General features: G+C 35.6%; 2 protein-coding genes across 6 annotated transcripts in view; one reads left to right on the plus strand and one right to left on the minus strand.

The window, feature by feature from the left end:
- CMSS1 (cms1 ribosomal small subunit homolog) overlaps positions 1-26,502 on the minus strand; it is a 185,186-nt gene that overhangs the window by 140,627 nt on the left and 18,057 nt on the right. The window lies entirely within an intron of this gene.
- Positions 1-26,502, plus strand: part of FILIP1L (filamin A interacting protein 1 like) — a 155,892-nt gene that overhangs the window by 116,344 nt on the left and 13,046 nt on the right. The window contains exon 2 of one of the 5 annotated variants that reach the window (XM_088140797.1): positions 9,238-10,112. The exons of 3 other annotated variants lie outside the window; for them this stretch is intronic. The gene's annotated coding sequence lies outside the window, so the exon portion shown is untranslated. Of the gene's footprint in view, positions 1-9,237; positions 10,113-19,786; positions 19,808-26,502 lie in introns of those variants that run through there. One more of the 5 variants, XM_088140798.1, reaches the window with a different exon arrangement.

Raw genomic sequence — 26,502 nt, forward strand, 5'->3', positions numbered from 1 at the left:
GGAAACACTTCATGTAGAAACTGCATAGGGTTCATAGTTCATAGGAACTACTTGAGAAAAGTTCTCTTCAGCAACACATCTAAAAAACAGCTGTCAGTTTGGACTTGGATTTTTTTTACAATTATAATTGATCCTTTTTAGTTAAGCTTCACTGTTCTTGCCTCTCCCATGGCCAGGAAAACTAGATAAATTATTCAGTTTAGAAAATGTGTGGAACAAATTATGCAAAATGTATTCATTTCTACCTTTTCTTTGTTACTTTAACTGCCTGCACATAAAATTAAAAACATTTTAACATATTGCGCATAACCCAGAACAAAGGTTACGTCTGAAATTAAGATGATCCAACACAACCCATACATATGTCAACCAGGTGCAAAATCCAGATGCCTGAGCATCCCCCTAAATGCATATTTAGGTTCAACAATTAACTCAAGCCCCTCACCAAGTTACTCCAGGAATATAAAGCAGAATATACAAACATGCATCATATAACATGCATCATATTATTCAGAGGATATATATATGTAGTTATAGTTTTCTCAGGCCGCATTCACACATTTTTCTAGGGTTTGTGAGCATTATGGGTTTACCACATAATGCTGAATCACAATGCAGCTATATACTGTAGACCTGCATGAAGTTGCTAGTCTCTTTTGCAACCCAAGAGCCCCCTCTTACTGTGACTGTTGAAAGCAATATCATAGTAACACAGCATTTAAAGTAGGAAACTGCAGCATAGCTGTAAAATAGGGATAATACATAATAAGACTGAACCTCCCCACAAAAACCTAAATACATGATGTGGCCACCTTCTCTGAATCATCACCCTGCCCATTGTAGCCCTTGGCTTGCCAGTAAAATACTAATTGTGGTCCTAGCCACCAAAAATTTGTCCACTAGCCACAAAAGGGCTGCCTGCTCCTCTCATAATACGATGAATTCATGCATTATGTTAAGCCAAAAACAAAGAAATTACGTATCAGAAACAGGCTTTTGGCTCAAATCAGCACACAGTAATCCTTATTTCTTTCAGAAAATGTATATTTCTCCCAATCTTAGAACACAATTTAATTATTATTAAGGTAACAAATCCTCAAATTCAATTTGACATTGGAAATTTTGGTAGGGTTTTCTGCTTTAAAAATGTTTCTTAGTTCTACAAAGGGATGACTGCATTTAAACTGCTACTAAGTAGAATTCAAAGCATTGACAAAAGCAAAATATGTAAAGATAACAGCAAAATCACTTTACTTCCTTAATGTCTTAAAATGAGATACAAAAGTACCATATATCTAAGTAGCGAGTAAGAAATACTGAGTAGAAATCTGAAAAATTACAACATCCAATTCTGTAGTAAGTGTAGCTACACAAATTTTGAAGAGTTTTAATTTCTGGAGAAAGGCAACACAATTTCTGGAGAAAGGCAACACAACACAAGGCAACACACTAAATAAATAAAAATGTATTTAGTTTTACATTTTAGCATGTAAGTTTAAAAAAAGCCCCAACTAACTTAGCAAACCATTGTTGGTGACAGTTTGCTACTCCTCTCCTACTCAGTTATTACCCCGGCCTGGATTGGAGTTGTTGGTAGGTCATTACTTGCATGTTGTTGTTTTAATTTGTTTTTAGCAAACAGAAATTCAGATACATGGTAATTACCTCTGAGTCAGAGCACCAACATTCAGAGTTCAGGAATTCCCACCCAACCCCTTTGTTTTTATAAAGAACTTTAAGGAATCCACAGGAGCAGAGACAATGCTGCAGGATTAGCACTGCTTAAGGACTTTTTGTACTGCTAGTTCTCTGTCTGGAAGATGAAGGGATGTGGACAACACCTGGGCTCAGACTCTAAAGTATGCAAACCTGAAATAAGCCATAGTGGTAGACTATGATTAAAATTCTGTGTCAGCCATATTCTGGATCTGGCAATATCCACAGTGTCAGCCATATTCTGGATCTGGCAACATCACAAGCCTAACTGTAGTATAGTTTAGAAGGATGTGTGAATGACCTGAATACTTTCTGCTTGGGAAAATATGCTACTTCTCTCTTGTATTTGTAACTTTTCAAAAAGTTGTACACAAAGCACAAATATAGTTTAGAAATATACTGGCACTGACAGAACTAAATGTATTTTGCTTAAAAGGGGGAGGGGGCTCCTATAAATTCTGTCAGTGATCCTGCATGAATGTGCTTCCACTTCTATTCAGCAGAGAACTGCGAGTTTCACAGAGCGCATTCTGTTCAGCGCAATATTATAATCAAGTTCTCCCTCTGCTATATACACAGCACTTTTGGTGACTGCAACTCCTATATTTCTCATCACAAATTCCGTAATTTCCATGCCAAATATATTGATGCATGTTAATTTATACTTTCTTTTATATTGCACAACTACCAAAACATGAATCCCATACAACCAAAAGATAATTTTCTCTCTCCAAATCTTTATCCCAGTTTTTAAATATTTTTTTTTATGTACTCCTTGAGACTATTTTATCAGATCTAGTAAACTCTTTCACGTAAACAAGAGAAATTCTTGTAGCACCTTGTAGCAACAGGCAAGGATCCACAGAGAACAATGTAAAAGTATCTGACCCTGGTCCTGCAGTTTACTATAGTCTCCAGAAAATGAGCTTTCAAACAGTTCCTCTAATAACTAGAATGGATTAAATCTCCCAAGCTGGGAACTGATCTTTCACAGGGAATGCCAGACCAGCGAAAACAGGTTGAATCCTCACTCCCAAGACTAGGAACCTATCCACCTTACAATGCCTTATTGTTAAAGAGTGGATTTATATATCATAAAATCAATCAGAAGGGACCTTGGGAGTCTTCTATTTCAACTCCCTGCCCAGGGCCAGAATCCTCAGACCATTCTGGACAAAAGACTGTCCAATCTTTTCCTGAAAACCTCCAGTAATGGAGCACCCACAGCTTCAGGAGGCAGGCTGTTTAATAGCTCTCATAGTCAGGAAATTCCCCCTTATTTCAATTATGGATCTCTGTCTCTAAAGCTTGGTTCTTGTCTTACCCTTGGGTGCTATGGAGAATAAATTCATACCCTGTGCTCTATGACATCCCTTCATGTATTGGATAACTGCTATCGTATCACCTTTAGCCTTCTCTTCTTTAGGCTAAATGTACAAAGTTTCTTTAACTGTTCTTCATAGGGCCTGGCCCCCAAGTCCTGTACCATTTTTGTCATTCTTCTCTCCACTCTTTCCAATTCCTCAGCTTCCTTTTTTGTACTGTAGTAACCAGAACTGGACACAGTATTCCAAGTGTGGTCCAACCAGTAGGATGGGGCAGTACTATCAATTGCCATGATTTTGGCATTATACCTCTGTTGACGCAGCCTAACACTGCACTGGTTCTTTTGGCAGCTGCAGCACCTTGATGGTTCATGCTTAATCTGTGGTCATTTCAAGACACCCATATCCCTCTCATAAGTACTAAAGTTAAGACAAGTACCACCTATCTTGTACCTGTGCATATGGTTTTTCATACCTAAGTACAAAATTTTACATTTCTTACCAGTGAATATTTTAGTGGATAGGATCCAATGTTCAACCCTATCAAGATACTTTTCAATCTTGAGCCTGTCTTCTGAGGTGTTAGCAATCCGTCCAGCTTTGTGTCATCTGCAAATTTTATGAGCATCCCTTCTATTCCTTCTAGTCATTTATGAAGATGTTAAAGAGTACTGGTCCAAGGACGGAACACTAAGGTACCCCACTGTGTATCTCCCTCCATGTAAATACAGACCCATTAAGGACAATGCATTGGCTACAGCTGTTTATGCAACTGCAAATACATCTGGTAGTGGGACCATCCATCCCACATTGTTCCAGTTTATCAAGGAGGCTATGGTCTACTCTATCAAATGTCAGTGTAGGAATTTAGGTAGCCAAAACATCACACTAAGCCATAGTACACTCAGTTTTAGCTCATCCTATCATATATACCCAAATTGTGGTTTACTGAATGAACATTGATTAAAAATATATGATTTAAAATGATGTTTGTACCTAGCTACAGACTGAAGAAAAAACTAGCAGATTTTTGCTACTATGCTTCTTATTTTCTGATCAATGCACATACTTCCTCATGGAGCAGAAGGCTTTCATCTACAACTAAGTTACACAAAAAATAAAACCTTCAAGCCCAAATTATTTGAAAGCACTGAGTAGACAAAATAAACTGGGCTAAATAGTAAAAAAGGAGCAACTTTGTGTTGGCACGCAAGGGTCGCAATGACCTAATCAGGCTTTAGCTCTAGTTTCTCTGATTCTGTGGTATTCTATCCTGCCATAATATTTACAAGTACAACAATATTTTAAAAACTATGATTAGTTACCATGGAGACAGGAATTGTTTAGATGGAGTCAGCAGCTAAAATAGTGCCTTTCCTCTTACAGCTTATTTGTAAGATCCCACTGTTTTTCTAACTCTTCTGTCTTAGCTAACAGACAAAACTGTGTTTTACCTACCTATCCTCAACTCATAGAAACAAAGTGGTGGAACACCCAGATTATTGGCAGATAGTTCTGAATTCTATCACTGCAATCTCAGTATAGAAACATAGGTAGCCAAAAATCTTCTGCCAGAAGTATTTGAGTGCCAGTGATGAAACTGATGCTACAGAACTGAAAGACTCAACACTTCAATGTAGTATTAGCTAATATTATATAAAAATATTAAAATCAGATGTATTTCTAAAACAGGAAATAGAAGTGGATGCTACCAATCAAGTTACTTTAGACATTTTTTTAAAGAAAGAAAATTAATTTTATGATACTGTCAAGATGTTACCCTCAGCACTCAGTAAAACAAGGGGAAAACAAGGGGTATAACAATACTTAAACCAGTACCTTGTAAGGTTCAATTTTTTTCATTGTATCAGTATACTGTAATCTGAGCCTCATTGGAAAGGAAAACGTAGCATTTTTAAATATGAGATTCACATAAGCAGATAGAAAGGAAGCCCTACATGCCATTTATTATACAATGTTTGTTAAAGATAAAAAAAAATAAAATGGGGAAAAAATCATGACATGGTATATTATTTACTGTACAGGTAGTTAGCAGCATGTTTTATTTCTCGTCTCCTGCTGAGAACTTCATGCATATTATTAGAGTCTGTGTCCTGCCTTTCCTCCTCTGTTTTCTTGTTTTATACTCATAATAATGCAATGAGTCTGGGTGTAAGAAGTAATGGTAGAGGAACAACAGATATGAACCTTAGTCTCTCCAATACTACTCTGATTCTAAGCATTGGTTAAAAAGAATTGTCAAAATATTGGAAAACTGTTTACAAAAACAGAAGTCATAAAGATTAATGTAGTAAGCATATAAGATATATGTGGATGGAAGAAGGGTTTGGTAACTAATAGGATTGATATAGGTAGAAGTCATAACTGCCTTCAGTATTGCTTGCCCCGAAGGTGAAGTCCAATGGCTCAGAGAATCAATTAGATAATTCTCACTAAAAATCCTACCAGTGATTGCCAGTCATAACCAGTTTACAGCCAGACAGGTCCTCAAACTTTTGACAAAATTAGATTCATAGAACTTGAACTAATGAAGCACTTGTTTGACTTATTTCTGTGGCAGCAAATTAACTTAATTCTATATAAATAGAGAGCATTATTTGGATCTTTTACTGTATTACTATAAACCTAATAAAATACCACCATGCTTTTCTATTATTTATCATTCTGAACTTAATGCTTGGCTGTTCCTCTGGATTAGATCATAGCAATTGAAATATTCTCTAACCTACAAGATTTTATTTTTGATTTCTGGATTTTGCCTTGTTTTCTAATTATTCTGGAAGCTTTATTGAAGGATAGCATTTTTTCACATAAACAAATAAGAGTAACTGCAGAAGTAAATTGCATGGATTTTAACAGCAACATTACCTTCAAGTCAACCTTACATAGACACAGGCAAGCAGTTTCAGCATGATGCAGAAAAGATTTGTTATTGCCTTTTTCTGAACTTAAAACATCTATAAATTTTGTTTACATTATGAAGATTTTTCTGATGTTCTTCATTTCAAATTCAGGAAAATCATCCCTGAGATATCCTGGCTTTAGCCATACCACTGGCTATATGTGAACGTGGTTCTCTTTTTAAAAACAATAATAGTAATAATAATAGCAACCAACTGTTTGGTAATTAATAAGCATAGGATACAACATGTAGTCTGCTTCACTCCCAAAGAACTCATTGGAACACCTGACCAGGGAGAACAAACATTCATACACAGTCTGTCTGTTTATTAGGTTAGGGAAGAGGTCACAAAGGTGACCAGAACACACATTTCAAACTTTGAGAATATCATGAAGGCTGTAAAAAAAATGGCCTCCAAGCAGAAGGTGTCCATTCACCAATGGCTGCCTTGGAAGTCATGAGCAGTCAAATGCCCATTTTCCAACTAAAAAGAGGAAAAGTAAGAAGAATAGGACAACCAGCAGCAAGGTTGATGGACTCAGTAACAGAGGTGGTGCATGCACCATTGGAAGACCTGAAGGATCACTTTAGGGACAGATGCTCATGAAAAAAATCTATTTATGTGGTCACTAAAAGTCGACACTGACTTGACAGCACATAATCAACTTGTTGAAATCCCGAGTAGAGTCACATATTTACATCCGTAAAAATATAGGGAAATTCTTTCTCCAAAGGCAAACTGGTGATGTTCAGAGAAAGACACACTATAGAGTACACACAACAAAGCATACATAACACAAACTCAGCCCAAACACACTCCAAAAGAACACAAAGACAGAGATAACACACAAAGATACAGATAACACACAAACACATCACAGGTGTTGTCAGCTCAGGCAAATTGTTTCATGTTGTTTCTTTACTCCTCCTCATGTCCATGTTCTCTGTAACCCCTCCTATTCTACCCTGTTACACTTCCTATCTTCCCTCCTTTTAGGTGGCCTTTGTCTTTTTTCCTGGGTATGTCCAGAAACTTCCAAATAAAGCAATGGCTGCAGCCACCTTCTTCTTTATTGTGGTTAAAGTAAAGCTAAGAAAGATTATGGGAAATACAGAAGTAACTGAAGAATGGTGCTTTGTTTTGTAGGATCTCTCTTTCCTGCACTATTTGTAAATTAAAAGACTCTTAGCTAATTAAAAAGTTAGATGAATCAGGGAAACTGATTTGTTCAAGTTGAGTGTATAGGCATCCTGATCCCCTGAATTTAGGATCTTCATGAAAAGCCATATCATCCCAAATAAATGAGAGCAGCTTATTATCCCTTCTGATAAATAGACATTCCCAGCTCATAAAGTATGAACATAGTGTTCCCTGAAGGTTATGTTCCTAAAGCAGTAGGGTCTATAAACAAAACTCCTATTAGCAAGAGCTAACAGAAGACTGAGTATGTTTTTCTTTTATGTCGCCACAGAGAAATCCTATCTGCCCTCCTCTTAGTTTGCCTTTGTCTTTTTTTCTGGGTTTTGTCTTTTCAGGCTGCATATGAAGTAGTCACTTTTAAAATAGAAAGCTGTCAAATTCAATTTAAAAAATGAAAAGTAAACAATGTAATTATTCAGTAAACAAACAATGTACACTGAATAGCAAAGAACAATGAGTAGAACATCTTACTTTTTTAAATGCAAAAGCAAATGTCAGGAACATAAAATTTATGCTATTATAGTTAGCTCAGAAGATGCACAACATGAACACACAACTAAAGTTTTTACTTCAAGAAACTTTTACTCAAACCCTTCCCTTAGTATTAATGAGACATGCTCTTCATTTCCTGTCTTAAAGCATTATGTAATATTTGCTCTGTCAGCCAGCTGCAAACAGTAATCTCTGATGATTGCATTTAAACTGAAATGCAAAGTACTCAGTGTATCAATAATTTATGGCATATATAAGAAAGTGTTGCCAGTATGCACTATAATCTGTATTCAGATTAGAAATTACAGAAAAATTAGAAATTACAGAAAGTTTGACCTGCATACAAATATTCACTCAATAACTCAGAAAAACAAATATGAGAGTACCCATTCCAATTCCTTTTGTATGTGATGAATTACTATTAGGGTGCACATTCTCTGAAACAGTACCTCCTCTCTGGAAAACATTTTCAATGGGCAATTCCTTGCAAATTAGAAGGTTCACAACTCCTGTCCTCTCCACTTTTGTATCTTTGGAGCCAATTCTTTCTTCACAATGCTAAATCACTCTCTATGTCAATATATACACAACATATTGGGGGTCGGGGAGGGCAAATAATATGAGAAAGCTAGTATTAGGAGGATCTAGAACTGTTGTACTAATGTATCATTATTATCAACAATTACCCTATTTATATTTGATTTTTAAAATGTATATCTTACTTTTCCTCTAGGAAGTCTTTGAATTTTCTCCCCAAAACAACAAATAAGACATAATTAAATACTAAATCAATAGAACAGCATGATGATGAATGAAAAAAAAAATCTATTAATGTAATTCTTTGTATTCCCAGATGCCTAAACCCCAGAACAAGTCAAAATTTATTTTTTGGGGGGGGGGGGCAGAATTCTACCATTAGAGAACTGCAATGTAAGAAAAAAAAAAGAACCCTCTCTGGTAGTTACCAATGTATTCTTCAAAAGTGTAGGCAAGAGAATAACCATCTGATTCACAGAGAAGCTTGCTTGGGAGAAGCTGCCATTTCAAGACCCTATTTCCAGAATATTATGGAACATGGCATTTTTAAGTATACTTATCTAATACTGTTTTTTTTTTTTTTAAATGACTGTACAGAAGACAGTCTGTAAATAGAAATAAATGTAAATAAATAGAATAAACTGAATTACTCTATATTTTCATGACAATATGAACCATCTTTAGGAAGTCAAGCTTTAGTCCCTATGCCATAGTATTATTCTAAATCTTAGTCCTTCCCATACAGTTTACAGTGTTTATGTGAGCATTAAAACATGTGGTAATCAACTATGACTGCAATGCTAAATCCATTTTATTGGGAAGTAAATTCAATTCAATCTGTTACAACATATTCCTAATAAATATTGTTTATTGTAAAAAATTGAACTTCAGTGATTCAGCCTAATCCATTTAGCAGAGCACAATATAGTATATAGGATATAGGATTTTAAAATTCTTTTATACTATTTTAAACTTTCATTAACATGCAGAGGATTTAATCAGATAATTCCTTCAATGAATTTTCTGCAATCTTTTTCTTACAGACTTCCTCCATTTGCAAAGCAACAGAATATAGTATCAAAGCCAATGAAGACATTCCCTTGTAAATTTAAGTCTATTCTGTGTTTTTTCCTGATTATAGATCAAATGAATGCTTTCTGGAAAACCTTATTAATACCAACCAATTAAGAATCCTAAATATAAAATGAAAGAAAGTAAAACATGGGTTTAAGAGGAAAAAGTGCATGCACTTTTACACACAACACACCCCTGTTTCTCATCTGGCCTTCCCATCATACTTGAAGAATTGTTTTCTAGTTACATCATCAGGAAATAAAACACAAGGAAAAAAAGGCTTGGTGTTCATACTTTTCTCAGAGGAGGCCAGCTAAGCTTGCGTTTTATTTTGTTTTGTTTTTGCCCCCCAGTAACTCAGTAAAGAAAAGTAAAAGAAATCCAATTGTTTTATGACAAACAAAAAAATTAAATATTGCTCTGCAACCACTTCACTACTCTATTATCAATAGTGAGATGAAACTACTCTAAACTTTTCCATGCATTCACTTTGGCCACAAATCAATCTGACACATGAAATGTTTTGCACAGTCCAAAGTATTTGAAGCCAGAAAAACACACACATGCATGAATATGCATGCATGCAAGCACACACACACATATATTTGTAGTTCTGGCTATCACTAAAGTACACTAAATACAGAATGAGACTGCACAATATAGAGTTCCTTATAAGGTATTGCCATGACGTAATGCTTCATAGGCTTTGGGCAAGCAGAGAGTTTCTCTCTCATTGTTTCGTGTAACTGCTGGAATGCTCACATCCCTGATGCCTAAGAGAATCAAAATCCGAGCACTACCGAGCAATAATTAAGTCAAGGACTCTTCAGTGCTTTTGCTGAAGGTAAGAGGGAGATTGTGGGATGAAGTTTCTTTTAGGAGCCAATAGGCATTTTGCTTCAACATTTAGTTGGCTCACTTTATATTATCTATAACATATATGGCTATTTTCACAGCATAGCTTTTGGACTTAATGCTGAGATCAATTATATTACCAAACTACTTTCCTGTTCTCCATCTAAGCATAAAAAGTTATTTCCAAGCCAAAATTGAAGCATTAAATGAAGAAAAGGGGAGAGCTAGGAATTACACATAATTTCCAAGTGTGTGCTGGACAGAGTCATAACTGCATTTTAAACTGGGAAAAGACTCAGTGACATTGTAATGGTCTAAAGAAAGTTGTAGCAATTCTTATAATACATCACGTTATCTATGTATATTAATAGGCATGTAGAAACACGTATTCACTTATTGTGCTCTTGAGCAGCTTTAGCAGCTTTAACTTTGGAAAATGTACATTATACTCAAGGCAGTAACCCTGACAGTAAGACAATTATTACTGTTATAATTTTAATTCATTTTTTAAAATTAACTGTGTATGTTCATATGAGAGAAAATAACATTAGAAATGGTTTTCAACAGTCATGTTATTTTAGAAATCACTTTTTCTCCTCTGTATAACATATGCTGTTGCAAGGTAATGATCATTCTAAGCTACCTGGCACTAAGGTCAGTCAGTGTCTTATAAAGAACATTACAGTATTATGTTTTATATATCAGCAGTTACATATTCATGGTAAGATTAAGAGCGGAGCAAACTGAGTTGGACATGCAAATGCATATTATGTGGAGTGGGGATGGGAATACATTTGAAGATAATATTTCCATTTATTCATATAATTCTTCCAATTCTATATTCAGTAGCTATCCTACAAAATACAAAATTTCTCAACCATATATTCATGAAAATAGATCTGTTGAAATAATAATGATGATGATGATGATGATAACAACAACAACAACAAAAAGAACCATGCCCACAAATGTAATTTGATGTAAGCAATGTTAACTTTAAAAAACTCAGTAGAATATTTTGGAAAGCAGCAGCTAGTTTGGCAGAGTTTATTAAGGATGTGCTCACATCTTCAAGAATATGTATACTGTGACAATATAGAAAGTTTTTGGTTTTAATAATAATAAATCTACCGTTTAATAAAATATTCTAAATACCTAATTGTCAGAGTGAAATTCTCATTCACTGCTACGATGATACCTTTATCTGGTGAATTAACCAAATGTGAAGCAATAGTTTCTAGGATGTTACAACTAATAATCCAGTAATGAATAGTAACCCCATTTCTTTTGGTCCTTTCAGGCTGTTTTGCTGGAGGTTAGAGCAACTCACTTTACTGATTTTCAAAACAAACTGGGATTTAAAAAAAAAATTTTTTTTTAATTAATATTATTTTTCAAGGGACTTCTTCTAAATGCAGCCACCATGTTTTAGTCGGATTTGTAAAACCATGAAATGTGCTGGCCCCAATATAATTAACTGATTATTTTACAAAATATAGCCAGCATTTTACTGTTTATTAATTTACAGAAATATTTCATTGCATTGAGAAAAAGACATCCTGTGAAACAAAGACTATCAGACTAAATGAAATAAAGGATAAATTAGAAAACTTTTGATTTGTTAAGAAAGCAAGTGGAAAAGTTTTTTTTCCCAATCATCTGATTTAAAAACTTTTGGAAACAGGAAATAGAAATAATTACTATATAATAGAAGCATTAATGGAATAAACTGCATTTATCCTATTCAAAACCACTCTGCTTAATCAATACATCAACAACTAGAAGTGCAATTGCACATATTATTTTTCATGGTTAAAACTTTCCATTTAGATAACAGGGTTTATTTGGTTCTCATCAGTTGTTTTTAGAACCTCACCTACAGGTTCTGTTTCAAAACTACCAATCAGGTTTCCCTCAATTCAGTGCAATGCAGAAATGTGGGCCTACAGTTCTTGCTACCAAGCATGGCTGATGTTTATTTTGGTTGGGGATTGTAGGAATTGCAGTCTAAAACAACCGGATAGCCAGAAACTTTGTAAAGCTTATTTTGTGACTTATTTTGATTATCAATAAATTATTTTAGACCATATCAAAAGATATTAGATAAATTTAAGTACTGCCCAACTGATTTCAGTGAGAGATTTGTACACATACTTTACTCTCTCCCAGACAAATCAGTGGGGCTTAAGTATTGCTTATCATGCCAATTCTGTTTCTATACTGTACAGCACAATTCTATATATCTACTTTGCAATAATTCCCATTCCAATAATTGTTATTGAACATCCACACAATCTTTGTAACAATTAGGAATTCAGTACTTACTTACAGATTGCTATGTTCACAGAAGCTTGAAAGTTAGAAACTTGAAAGACTGTGGACAGGAATGGCAATGTTACAACTATATTAATGTTATAATAAATGGTGTGGATTTAAGTCATATTGTCCATTAGATGAATAATATTTCTATTTTGTAATCAATATTAACAATGCTATGATACTAAGATTATTAATAGCAATATAATAAATTATGTCAGTTGCTTTCATCTGCCACCCTAGTTTTCCAATTACATAAGTTTGAATATCACTTAATACTAAACAACTAAAATGTTCCTTGGTGCTTCTTATATGCACTTCTCATTGAAGGAGATTGATTTGCCCAATTGGTTGTAACCAATTCTTTCATTTTTTAATAATATTTTTATTAAAGTTTATATATAGAAAAACAAATACAAAACTAAAAGACCTATAAACAAAAAGAAAAAAAAAGGAAAGAAAAAAGAGAAAGAAAAATAAAAGATGACTTCTCCCTCCCTCCAAACAAGTATATGCATTAACAGTAACTTAACACCTTCTCTAATATTACTAAAAAAAGCCTCTTCATCCCCTTTCTCATCCCTAAAAAGTAACCAAATTATAAAAAATATTCAACAATCTAATCAGCAAAAGTATTAATAGTACCAGTGATAATAAACTATATATTTTAAGCCTAAAGTAATAGATATATTTTGCATTTTAACTTGTAAATTTTTCTAAAATGTCAAACCTAAAAGATCTCTCCTCTTAAGCATACAAAAGACCAATAATAAATAAATAAATCTAAACCAAATAAATCACTTTTACAGTTATAAATCATCTTCTTACAGTCCTGGTCAGAAAAAGAAAATTCAATATTAACAATCCAAGAACAAAACTTAGACAATTTAACCCTGAACTGACAAGTCCACTTTGAATTCCTTTCTCTTCTTTTTGAAAGGCTCAGTATTCAGCTTCTTCTCCAAATAAAACCCCAGATACTAATCTCCTATCATTCTCTCCTTGTCTATTTTCAGAAAAGTTTTCAGAGATTTGGTCTTTCCCTTCAGTGGGTCCAAAATAGGGTAATTCTCAAGGTCACTCTTCTGATACATTACAGCTTCTTTCTCCGTATCATTCTCATAGTCAAGCAACTTTGAGAAATGCCAGATTATGAAAGAGACATGGAAGATATGGAAAAAGATGCTGTGGATCTGAAGATGGATTCTTTCATGTTTTCTAAAAGGCTGTCATAATACAGCCTATTAGTATCAACTTATGCTTAGTTCAAATATAAATCATGTATAATGCAATGAATCTTGGGAAAGTGAGTATAGGATTACAGCCTTGATTTTGGTAAAACGATTTCCTAGATTAATTTTAAGCATACTCTTTGACTAAATCAAAGCTCTTTGACTAAAGCTAATTTTATCAGCATGCATGGACATCCACATAAATATATATAAAGACTTACCATATTTTTCTGCAATGTCCTCTGATTACTCTCCAGTTAGTATTTAAGTGGTTTCAGGATGTTTTGATATCATCATACTATAGTGAATATCTAATTTTTCAAATGCAACTACCATTTTAATGGATTTATATGGAATTCAAGGTTTAAACAAGTAGAATTTAGTATGCTGCAAACACTGTGATGGAGCTTTTCTAACTATTACAGCCAAACTTAATAAAGGAATTAGGCCTCCAAATTTCAGCACATTTCAATTTCAAAGCAGAAAAATGGTCAAGGTTGGTCCTTGACTCAGCATGAATAAAGAAAAACATTCAAGTTAAGAGAATAAGAGAGCACTTAAAAAGCTGTATCACTAGTTTCAAGTAGTTTCAAGCTCCTTTACTGGCTGCACATCTAATGCAAAACGTAGAAACTGAAGGTTTGTGGAAGGGTTTCATTCCAAAGAGCGTATTATTAAACACATCTTAGGGCTCCATCTGGACCTAAAAGGGGTACAGGGCAGGCATCCAAGGGAAAGAAGATAAACAAGCCAATGCAACGCCAATGTTTTGTGTGTAACCAAACCCATTTCCATTATCATATTAGCCCTATAAGATTTCCATCCTATTTATTTATGTTTGTTTATTATATCAATTTATACAGCCACCCATCTCACAAACAATTAAAAACAATACAAAAATGCCAAATTACAAAAGCTACAATTTAAGAATGATAATAATAAAAAAATTTAAAAACCCATACAAAGTCCATAGCTCAGGTGTTCTCATATCCATCAATAACACTCGATACAGCCACTGCACAGGCTCTCCCCGGCTTCTGGGTCCCCATGCCTGATGGGCCACATTTTCATAGCCTTACAAAAAAACCAACAGGGTCAGGGCCAATCTGATTTCCAGGGAATGTTGTTCCAAAGGAAAAGATCTCTTCCTGGGCCCTACCAGATGACACTCCCAGGCCAATGGGACTCAGAGCATGTCTCTCCTGCTGGACCTGCTGGAACAGGTAGATGCAGTTGCAGTCCCTGAAGGGGTTTATAGGTTATCACCAGTACCCTGAATTGAACCTGCAAGCAAACTGACAACCAATGCAACCCACGGGCCAAAAGTGCAACATAAGGTGATTGAGGGATGTACATAACTGCCTGTGCAGCCTCATTTTGCACCAGCTGAAGCTTCCAATACTCTTTAAAGGCAGCCTCATGTACAGCACATTGCACTAATCCATACAAGAGGCGGTCAAGGCATGAGTAACCACAAGCAGGGCCTCCTGGTCCAGGAATGGGTACAACTGGTATACAATACATAATTGTGCAAAAGCCCTCTGGGCCATGGCTGCCACCTGTTCCTCAAACAGGAGCCGTGAAGGAGCCCCCAAATTGCGCACAAGTTCTGTCTGGGTTGGTGCAATCCTATCCAGAACAAGAGACGGAAAGTCCCCAGAACCAGAGAGCCCCAACACCCAAAGCCATTCAGTCTTGCTTGGGTTGAACTGAAGCCAGTTGTTTCCCATCCAATCCCCCCCCCCACCAGTTTCCAGACACTGAGAGAGGGTCTTCAGAGCATCACTTAATTGGCCAAGGGTGGAGATGTAAAGCTGAGTATCATTAGCATACTGATGGTACCTCAGCCTATGCCGTTGGATAACGATAATTCCTCACTGCTTTCAACTTTAAAATAAAAACCTGATTAAATAAATTATGAAACCCTTATATTTAGCTCCTGCCTTTTCTCCAAGGAGCAAAATATAGCTTGCATGATTTCCCTCCATTCTATCCCAGCAACTTTGTAAAACAAGTTAGACTAAGACAATATACCTTAGCCTGTATGGCCCAGTTTACACACTTACCATGTCCTCTCTAGTGTTCTCCAAGCCTCAAAATCTTAATCTCTTGGTCCATTTATTGCCTAAAATAGGCATGGGGAACCTATGGACCTCCAGATGTTATTGGACTACATTTTCTAATCAGCATGGCCAATGGGGTAGGAATTAGGAACATCTGGGGGATTATAGATTCTTCATACTCAACAATGTATTTTTCTAAATCTGCTACCAATACAGTTAGAAGTAATTCCAAATACAGCTGGGAATGTGAGCACACTTTCAAGGGCAGGAGTAAAGACCAATTTAACAGAATTGAAACAAAGATATTTAAAGTGCTGCTATCAGACCTTGGAAATTAAACAGATACACAGGAAAAGAGGAAAAGAGAATGGAAAGAGACTAGAAGGGCAGGTCCTGCTCTTACAGGTCCATCTCAGTGTCTGAAGCTTGATCCTGTGCCCAGGGCCTCTAGAAAAAGTGGTCATACTTTACTTTTTTTCCTCACAAACTTCATAAAGTACACCTAGTTCCTGAAAATGTTCTGGTAAAATAATTATTTTATGATCAGTACACCCCTTGTGAGTAGCACAATGATTGTTACTGGCAAAGAGCCATTTTCAAATTCATCCAACAATATTAGCTCATTTAGAAAAGGAGATAAGTTTCAATATTAGATCTATTGCACTATTTTGCATTAGTATCATTGTTGCTTAAGATATTAACAATGTCCAGAACAATATCCAGAACAACATCCAGAAATACTTGAAGCAAATACTGAAAGGAAGTTCACAAAATTACTCATTGGAACATCTACAGTATATAGTGAAAATGAGTAATTTTGTGAACTCTCTTTCAGTATTTGCTTCAAGTATTAGTATGCTGTTCTGGATATTGCCCAAAGAACTTTTACAGTGGAACAATATTCCTTGATCTCTATGGGGCTCACTTCCAGGTCATGGTACCAATGTCCTTTTCAAAGAATAATCAGCTTTCCAAATCAGTAAAGTTATAAACTTATGATTCAGGTAGAAATCCATATTTTGCAAGCAAAGGCAGAAATTACTACGTATAAAAAGACAAATTTGCAGAGCAAGAGCAGAGCTCACCAAATACTGTACTGGTTTTTCTTAACCCCTCCATTTAAGTAGCTTGCAAACATGTTTGCCACAATTCAAGAAATACTATTATTAGCAACCGTCTCTATATGCTAAAACTATATTCAAAAACTTTTCAGATTAACCAAAAAATGTATTCTTAATAAGGATGAAGCTATTATCTGGACTACTTCTAGGTTTCCAGTTTGCAAACAATATATATTTTGAAACACTAATTCTAATATAAAGCGCTGCTATGCTACTGACATCCCAATGTGTAAGCCACAGTACAACTGAATATTTTCCCCAGAACAAAAGCAGAGCATTATCTGGAATTCCTGGTTCAAATTTGTCTTCTGAAATCAACCAGGTTGATGACCTTGGGCTGGCCTCAGATTCCCCACAGTTACAACTCCAGTAACAGAACTGGACCACATGAGCTAACTTATAAAGACTACTGATTCTATAGAAAATGTTTTAAGCACTTTAGTGTCAGGCTTACTGACAAGACCTTAGCAGAATTTCCTGGGCTTGTTTAAAACTAAAGAAATTTTTAATACTAAAAAATTCAGGAGCTTTGGCCACCCTTGATCAGTCAACCAACTACATAACATATATAAATAAACTAGAATAAGGACAATATATCCAACATGAAGTCAGTCTGTTCTCTGATTACATGGAAAAGCTTAAGTGGTAAGTTTAATTTTAGCACAAAGAAGGCAAAGTTAGATGAATTAGAACTCAGGAGTTCTTTCCTCATAGTCCTGTGCTCTGACCGCCATCCCACATCTCTAGTGTCTAATCTTTCCATTTCCTCCTGTTAGCCTTCCATCTGCACAACAGTAATTTCCTGGCTGATGTAAAAGTTAAGTGAGTTCCAGTTTTGACTGTTCCAAATAAAATTACTTGCTGCTTTTCTGGCCTAAAATCAATCTGCCTATGAGATAGAAAAAGGAGACAAGAATAATGCTCGTATACATACAATTCCCAAGTAAGCTGAAGAAGAAATAAAGCAGCACTTCTGTCAAACAGTAACAACCTTGTTGAAATTGGGGGTCAAATTATGACCAAAATATGATCCACAGTAATACTGAATTAGATCAAGTTTGTTTCTGAAGTCTGCATAGCCTGACGGGCAAGAGGCAACCAAGGGAATTTTCCATTTTACTGAATGATGGTACAAAAATGGCCTGGCAACATTTTTTTCCTGCTGTGTCCCCGGCGTTTATCTTGTTGTCAGCCCATGAATGAGGAAAGCTTAAGATATTCTTAGCTGTCTAAACTAGTGTTTCTCCCTTTAGATGACAACATCTGATGCAGCCGCAAGGGGTGTAAAATCTAGGTCAGGTGATCAATAACAGATGGGATCAGACCAACACTTACAAGCCACTTGGGGTTGATGTGGGCAGTCCCTCCCCCCCACAAGTCCTTACTTTTGTCTGCAGTCATTCTACTATCATCTCCCTGAAAAGCTGGATATGTACAGCAGCACTGTGTTGGTGACTGTGCAATAGTGGTAGACTACTCAATCAGCTGTATCATAAAAGTTTAACTGTCTTGCCCATACCAGTTAGTGTAAGTCTGAAATACCAAGACAGTAGAATGGTGTAATGGGAAAACAATGTAACATGAAATAGCTTGCAGACTGCAATACTGAAATGACAGGACAGCCCCCTCCCCTTCTCAGTGTCTCCCAAGCAGGGCTGCTTTTGACTTAGCTGTCTTTGGAACTTTGGTGTTTTTTTTTTTTATTCTGCTTGATTATAATAGAATGGGATGTAGAAAGAGATGTACAGGAAGGAACCTATAGATGATGGACCAAATCCTACAGCCAAATTTGTTCCATTTGTGGTGACTGGTAGATGCTTTTCCTGCCAGCTAATGATGTGCAGTACAGGGAAAGCAGCACAGCCAGAGAAATCAGGTGATCACTTTACTGCATGTTCCACATGCATGAACAGGATAGCACTTGCCAGTGAGACAGAACAGAGGCAATATGGATGCGATAGGGATTAGCAATGGGGACATCCAATTTCTTGCCAGTACAGGTTTCTGCTCACTCAAAAAAGGATGAAGAGCATTAACTGACCAGTGGAAAAAAGCTCTAAAATTAGTCTCAGTCATCAGGCTAGATATGCACTTAATAAGGAGAAAAGCTAAGGGACACAAGAAGAAATTTCTGAAATTGCTACTGCCAAAATCCCTAGCAATACAGAAAATTGGCAAGAGGGCGGGCATATAAATTTAACAAATAAATAAAGTTGGAGTTTTCCCAGCTAGTAGCATTGGGGTCTGAACTGGCCAAGGAGTTCATGGCAGTTATGACAACCTTGGACCTGGTTATCAAGGGCATGACACGCATGGGAGGTCACACACTAGATCTGTTTTGTCTTGGGGCAGATGCAATGTGTTCTGAAAATGGGACACTGAACTCCACCCCTTGTCATGAACAGATCACTCTCTGATTGCTGTAGAGTTTTGCACAGTCCCCCTCTGCATTGAGGATAGACCTATTAGATCAGTCTGCTCAAGGCACCTGATAAATCCTGTGGGTTTTCAGAGGCTCTTGAGGAATTTCCTGAGGATATGGCAGGCAGTTTGGCTGAGACTCTGGTCACCTTCTGGAATAAAGGTAGGTCTGGAATACTAGACAGGATTGTGCCAGAGTGGCCTCTCTGATCCACTGTATCTCCCTGGTTTATAGAGGAGTTCAATGAGATGAAGAGGCAGACCACACCAAATCACTAGAGTACTACTAGAGGAAATGCTGCCTTGAGTATTACCAGAGCATATAAGCTCACATTTGAGACTTCACAATGATGATTTGAGTACCAAAAAGGAGATATTTTGCTGACCTTATTGAATCTGCTAAATGTCATGCAGGGGCCCTTTTTAAGACAATCTGTTCTCTTCTAGAGAAAGATGTTTGCCAAGACTATCTGAAGGTCCACTATGAAAAATTTTCACAACATTTGGCAGACAAAACCACTCAAAGTTGAGGTGAGCTAGACTCCAGCTGGACCAAACTAACAGAGATGACTGGAGCCTGATCTTGTGAAGTTATCTGAAATATTTTGAGCTTGTGAGTCTCAAGGAACCAGATAGAGCGCTCTGCAGTGTCAGTTACATCATTTCCCAGTTGGGTTCCTGCCTCAATGGGTGGTTAAGATATCATGGTTACTTAAGATCTTCTGGAGGTGGCAGGATGTTGGATTCCAGCAATAATCAATGCTTTGTTGAGTGTGGATATGTTTTCGTTACCACTGAAGGACACTGTGATGCACTTCCTGCTCAAGAAGTCATCACCTAATGCAACTAATTTGGATATTAGATCTATTTACAAGCTTTCTTTATTAGCAAATGTTGTGGAGATAGTGATGGTACTGCAGCTACAGAGATCCCTAGAAAAAGTGAATTATTGGATTCCTGAAAGCCAGGTTTTAGACCAGGATATGGAAATTGCACTAGTTATGCTTGCAGATGACCTGTGGAAAGATGGTGATTGGAGGAATTCAACCCTCTTGGTCCTCCTTGATCTCTCAGCAGCTTTTGATACATGAACCATGGTATCTTTAAAGACCATATTTCAGGGACTGGAGTGGGGGCATTGACTTGTAGTGGTTCTTCTTCTTGAATGGGTGGTTCCACTCAATGATGATTCGAGAGGACAAATCTGCCCCAAAACCTCTTCTTTGAGGAATGCCTCTGGGATTCTTTCTCTCCTCTTCCTTTTAACATCTGCATGGGAGAAGTCATCTGCTGGCCTGTGATTCAATATCATCAAAATGCTAATAATACACAGGTGTACATTTCACCCCGGGCCAAAAAGGTGATGTAGTGGATGTTCTAACCCAGTGCCTGAAGGCTGTCAGGATTGGGATGGAAAGGAACAGGCTTCAACTGAATCCCTCTAAGACAGACTGGCTTTGCATTTGTGGCCTAAATGATTCAAGGGAAATTTCACACAGTATTTGATTCCTCAACTCAGAGATATTCAACAATTTGGGGGTTCTCCTTGACTCGTAGCTCTTGCTTGAAGACCAGTTTGCAACTGTTGCTAGGAGGGCTTTTGCACAGTTCACCTTCTGTACCAATTGCAGCCATTCCAGGTCGGGGGGAATGGGGGCAGGGGGGACATTGTTCATAGTCATTCATGCCCCAAACACTTTTTGTTTGGACTACTACAGCACACTGCATATGGGGCTGTTCTTGAAGAGCATTTGGAATCTACAGCTGATACAGAATACAGCAGCCAAGCAGTGATAGGTGTGTCCTGATACATTTGGGTGAACCCCCCACTGTTTGCCAATTGGCTTAAATGTGCAGTTCAAGGTGCTGGTTGTCATCCTTAAGGCCTTATATAGCTCCAGACCTAGTTATCTGAGGGACCATCTTCTCCTGTATTCATCCACCCATGTAGCAAGATCAAATAGGGTCAGTCTCTTCCAGGAGGATGGTGTGCTATAATTGAACGTAAGGTTCATGGACATGTGACATGTGACATTTGTATTTTTCTTTTTTCTTTTAACTTTGTCATTTTTTAACGTGTACTTGGCATTTTGGATTCTTCTTTTGTGTTACACTGACACCATTAGCTGCCCTGAGCCTTTCTGGGAATAGTCAAAGTTAAAGCAACAAATATTCAGTTTCCCTCAATTCAGTAAGGATAAGGTGAAGAAGATTATAGCCTACCCTCCTTTTCACTAATAGTGTTATATAATATTTTAGATAAATCTGTAATATAATAAGAACTTCAAGCTAACTGTTTGTGAACAACAAGGAAGCATACATTTCAGGAATGCTTTAAATACAGATATTTAAATTGCAAATTATATTTATATTGCAAATATGTAATATACTAAAGAAATATAGACAGCCTTTCAAATAATCCAAAAACTCCTGTTTCATTAGACAGTGTGGCATATAGGAATAGTTATTGATTCAGATAGAGTTATTTTGGTTGCCTGCTCATTTCCAAGTCAAATAGACAAGTAGAATGTCTAATCAATCTGGAACTTGAATATTTAAAAGAACTCATTTCTCTATACCAGCAGGCCAGTTTCCTTAGATCTGGGCAGTATAGAAAAGTATTCTATTGTTCTACATTTGGTGAAAAACATTAAATGATGATGTGAGAAAGACATTCTCTGAAGAGAAGATAGTAATATGGAATGTTCTCCCTCAAGAAAGGCTTTAAGTGCCAATTTCACTTTTTAAGACCCATTTGTCCCACTAGATATTTGTAAATAAAGTAGCCATTGCATATTGTACAATGTGTCTGTATGTTTGTTTTGGTTTACTTTGTTTTTTTCCCCATATCTGCAATTAATTTGTCTTACTGATTGCTATTTTATATTGTTACCTTGCTAGGATAATTTATTATGAACGGCAGATTTCAAATTGTAGCAAACAGATATATAAATCAAATATTTTAAATATATAAATACAATGTGGTACAAAATTGCTGTACAACTTTGTTGCTGTACAAGTGACTTTCATTTAGTTTAAAAAGTCTAATAACTGGAGCTAATATAGCTGTAATAGATTATACAAACAAGCAGTTAAAATATATTTATCTAAAATTGTCTCTTGTTTATAAAACTTAAGTCTATGAACTGCTTTTACCAGAATTTGTCTGCTTTTTTCCCGAAATAGTAGCTACACAATCCATGTAGCTTTCTTTACCTGGCCAATGTATTCTTATGAAATCTGAATGGGGATTCAAATAAGCTTTTTAACCTACATATTGTTTCCTGACTTTCAACCATTCTAAGACTAGTCTTTTTCTAATAATTTTGAATGTTTTTGTCTATGATAGAATACCATTTCAAATATTAAATCAAATTCAGTTTTCCTCCCTACATAACTACTCCTCTTCAGAATGGCATGATCACTAGTACTACATTTGAACATGCATGTTATAAGAAATTCCAAGCTGAATGGGTAAAGAATAATACTTAACCTGCTTGATTTAACTTTAGGATTGTAAGTTATTATTTAAGTTTCCTTTACTTCTTACAGGCACTAGAAGTATAACTTAGAGATGTATTAAGATACTTATGCAATATAACCTAAACAAAAGATTCAACCAATTTGAACACTGCTGTATGTTGAGTACACAATTTGTCACATTCACTTTGTTTTCTTGAGTTAATCATAAGGAGAAAACTAGGAGGCAAATATGTGATATCCAGAAGCTGCCACTAACCGGAGAAAGAGGGAAGTGACAGATTTCTTCCCAATTAAAGGCTGAAAATCATCATGCTTTCTTTTCCAGTGGAATTTTTATTTCCTTTACTGGCAGAAAAAGAGAAGTTCTTGATTTCCATTTTAATTCCAGAAAGAACACTGTAATTTTAGCAGCAAAAATCCAGCAATTCTACTGTTCTTCATTAGGATATGCTCTTCTTTTTGTGAGAGGTTGAAAATGGTTTAAGTATATGTATGGGAGATGTGGATGTGTGAGCATGTAAATATGTGTATCTCCCAAAAGCTTTGTGCAAAACTCAGGCTTAAATTTTTCCAACCAGTAACTCTTTTTGAGTGGACTGTTATTATACATGCAGTTTCAGAAGTGAACCAAGAAGTATCTGGTTCCTAACACATTAACATATTTTATTAAAGTCTATGCAAGTCTTAATTCTTAATTCTTTCTCAATTTCTTTATAAGAAAGTTTGTTGTTGCTGATTTTACCCAGTGAAGAAGAGTGATAACATAAGTACTTCTGCTACCACATGTCCATTTTCTTCAATGAATGCCATTGGCTAGAACTGTTAAAATGCTTGGTTTCCAGCATTCCAACTAAAAATTTCCAAGAAAATAATATGCTTTGTTCAAACTTATGTTTAAAAATCATTCCTGCATCTTGACCTATGCTGTTCTCTCAGAATTGCAAAAATACTGCATTGATAGAAACTGCCACAAGCCTCTGCTCCTGAATGCCAGTGTGGCAACTTGTATTCCCTGGTCTGCAAGCCACAGCCATCTAAATTTATCATGTCTGCCTGCTGCGTTCCCATAAATGATAGGCAATCCAGTCTATTTCTAGAACCAATAAGTTGATTGTTCTCATCTTATTTTTTATTGTTTCTCCATAATTTACAAGTCTCCCACTGCACCTGATTCTTCTGGTCAATGACTGGACTGTGGTAACTGGGGCCAAGCAATTAAGTAGTTGCTACCAATTGTCTTCAACTTCCACTTCATTTACTGTATCACAGCCTTTGCAAGCTTGATTACTGCTCAAGCTGGCCAGGACTGACAGGACTCAAAGTCAAACAAATTATAACGTCACTACCTTTCTCTCTTGAATAACATTATTGTCATTTCACTCTTTTTTCTCTTAGTAGTATGTAGTCTCTTCTGATTTAAGCATTATGAATTTTCTTCAAATCTTCCTATTTCATAAGAATCCTTTCATAAGAGCCCTTGTGTGTTTTGTCTTTCTTCCCAGGTTCCTTACTCAGTTGTCTACTTCTTTTAGTTCCCTATCCCATGCTTGCCTACCCCAGTTTTTAGGTGTTTTATATGCTTAATTTTAGTCCCAGCCAAATAAACAACTAATAAAAACAGTTTAGTTCCATGAGCAACTGAATATTCCACACCATCAACCAGAGGTAGAGGATTTATCACTACAAATGCAATGCAATATAGATAATCAGCAATACCTATGAATAATTTAGTCTCTGTTGAGAAAGTTTTCAATAAATTTCTCAGTCTTATAATTAACCATTTGGTTCTGCTTTAAATTGTCAAACTATGTTTAAAAAACAACATATTTCCTTTTATTATATTTCTGTGCTACATCATCAATAAAAAAATCATTGTAAATTTAGTTTACATTTTAAAAAGGTAATTCAAATTATACTGGGAAGGCAGAATAAAAATATTTCAAATTGCAGAGAATTTACAGTATTTATATTGTTTTATATATTGTATTTATATATAAGAAGCAAATAAATACAGTTTATTCAAATAAAAAATCATGGATAAACTCAGGAATTATATAATATGCAATCATTCTCTGTCTTTTGTACTTTAACAATGACTTTCACACAGTCAGTACCACAACTACTCTTGCTATCATCATTTTAACTGCACCACAAAGAAATTTTCAACAGGTTCTCCTCACCAATCTTAAGCTGAACTCATGGAAAAATAAAGAACAAGTCTTTAATGACAGGAATAAAACACAACTTTTCTTAATTTTGTTTACTGCTCATTCCTTCCTTTTTAATATTATGGATTTTAGTTATTCTTGAATCCAAATATAGAAAACAAACTTAATAAATTATCTCAATAATGATGTACAATATTATGTTTAGATATTATATTTCATAGTGAAAGAATATTTTCCTTTCTTTTTCCATATTACTAGCTACTGAATCAAACTGAATTATCTATGCTTCCTTTACAAAGTGATTTTACATAAGTTCTCTCTTTCTAAAACAGATATACAAAACGAGCTACTTATTCCCACCAGGCTTTAATTCCATCATCTTTTTTCTTAACTAAATAGGAAAATGTTTCCAACACATTAAGACTAACCCTTTTTATTCCTGAATGAATTTTCTTTTGGAAAAAGTAGGATGACAAAATTCTTCCAGGAATACAACTGATTTTATTCAAATTAAAACCACAGCTGTGCTGAACTACTTTTTTAAAAACATAAGCAATATATGTTAAGATCTCTACTTGAGTACATTTATTTGGGTTACTTATCAATTCAATTGTTTCCATGTAAAGCATATAGACATTAAGAATGTGCACCAGCTTAATGGAAAAATGTATTGTGTTCACAAGCATGAGTGCCTTTTATTGCCAAAACCACCTGTTTGTTGCTAACATATGAGTCACAGATTTCTTGGCCATGGAGACATTTCTTTAAATTTAAGTATTTATAACAATCTCCAAGTGACCCATAAAATAGCTTATTAAAAAATTTCAGTGCTTGTGTGCATGTATGTGTGTGTGTTTAAAATGTACAAGTAGGAATCAAGGGACAGAAACTAAAAGAAAAACTCACTTCAGAGCAGCAACCCCTTTGTTTCGTAGTTGAAAATGTGAAAATTGTTAAAAATTGTTTCACAGTAGAAAACTGTGAAAACTGAAATTAGAATACATTGAGAGAGCATCAGTTTACAGATATTTAAATAACACTTCTCTGTAAGAATCAAAATGATTCTTTACTATACAATACCATTGGATACAGAGAGAAAATAGAACCGGTAATAATAAGGAAATAAACTATAATGTAGCTGCATACTAATGCAAAAATAAATAGGATAGGCAAGACTAGAAAAATAAGAAGCTCAATTTTCATGGATTCAGCAGCAATGTAATAGTACCTTCGAGTTCATAAAGACAAGAACTGCAAAATAATACAATAGGATTCAACGGCCCATTTCAGTAAGGTTAGTGACAGGTCCCTATCAGTTATCTCTGGTAAAAAGACAGTCCAGTGATATGAATATATTCTCCATCCCAAAGCTCTATCTGAATGCTAAACTGTAAAAATCAAGATGATCAATGCCATCTGAGACTACCTGGAGCTCCTGTTTAATGCCTTCAATTTAAAATACTGCAATAGTAGTTTCAAGGTGCAGCAACAAGAAAATTAAGTTTTAAGAAGGTAAAGGAGCAGATTACAAAATATAATCTAAGTACAAAGCTCTTTTAGTGAAAGATAAATGCA

This window comes from Python bivittatus, unplaced genomic scaffold (genome assembly GCF_059951505.1).
Source record: "Python bivittatus isolate LINGU-HERP-01145 unplaced genomic scaffold, Pbiv_v1 ctg000340_np1212, whole genome shotgun sequence".
Classification (NCBI taxonomy): Eukaryota; Metazoa; Chordata; class Lepidosauria; order Squamata; family Pythonidae; genus Python; species Python bivittatus.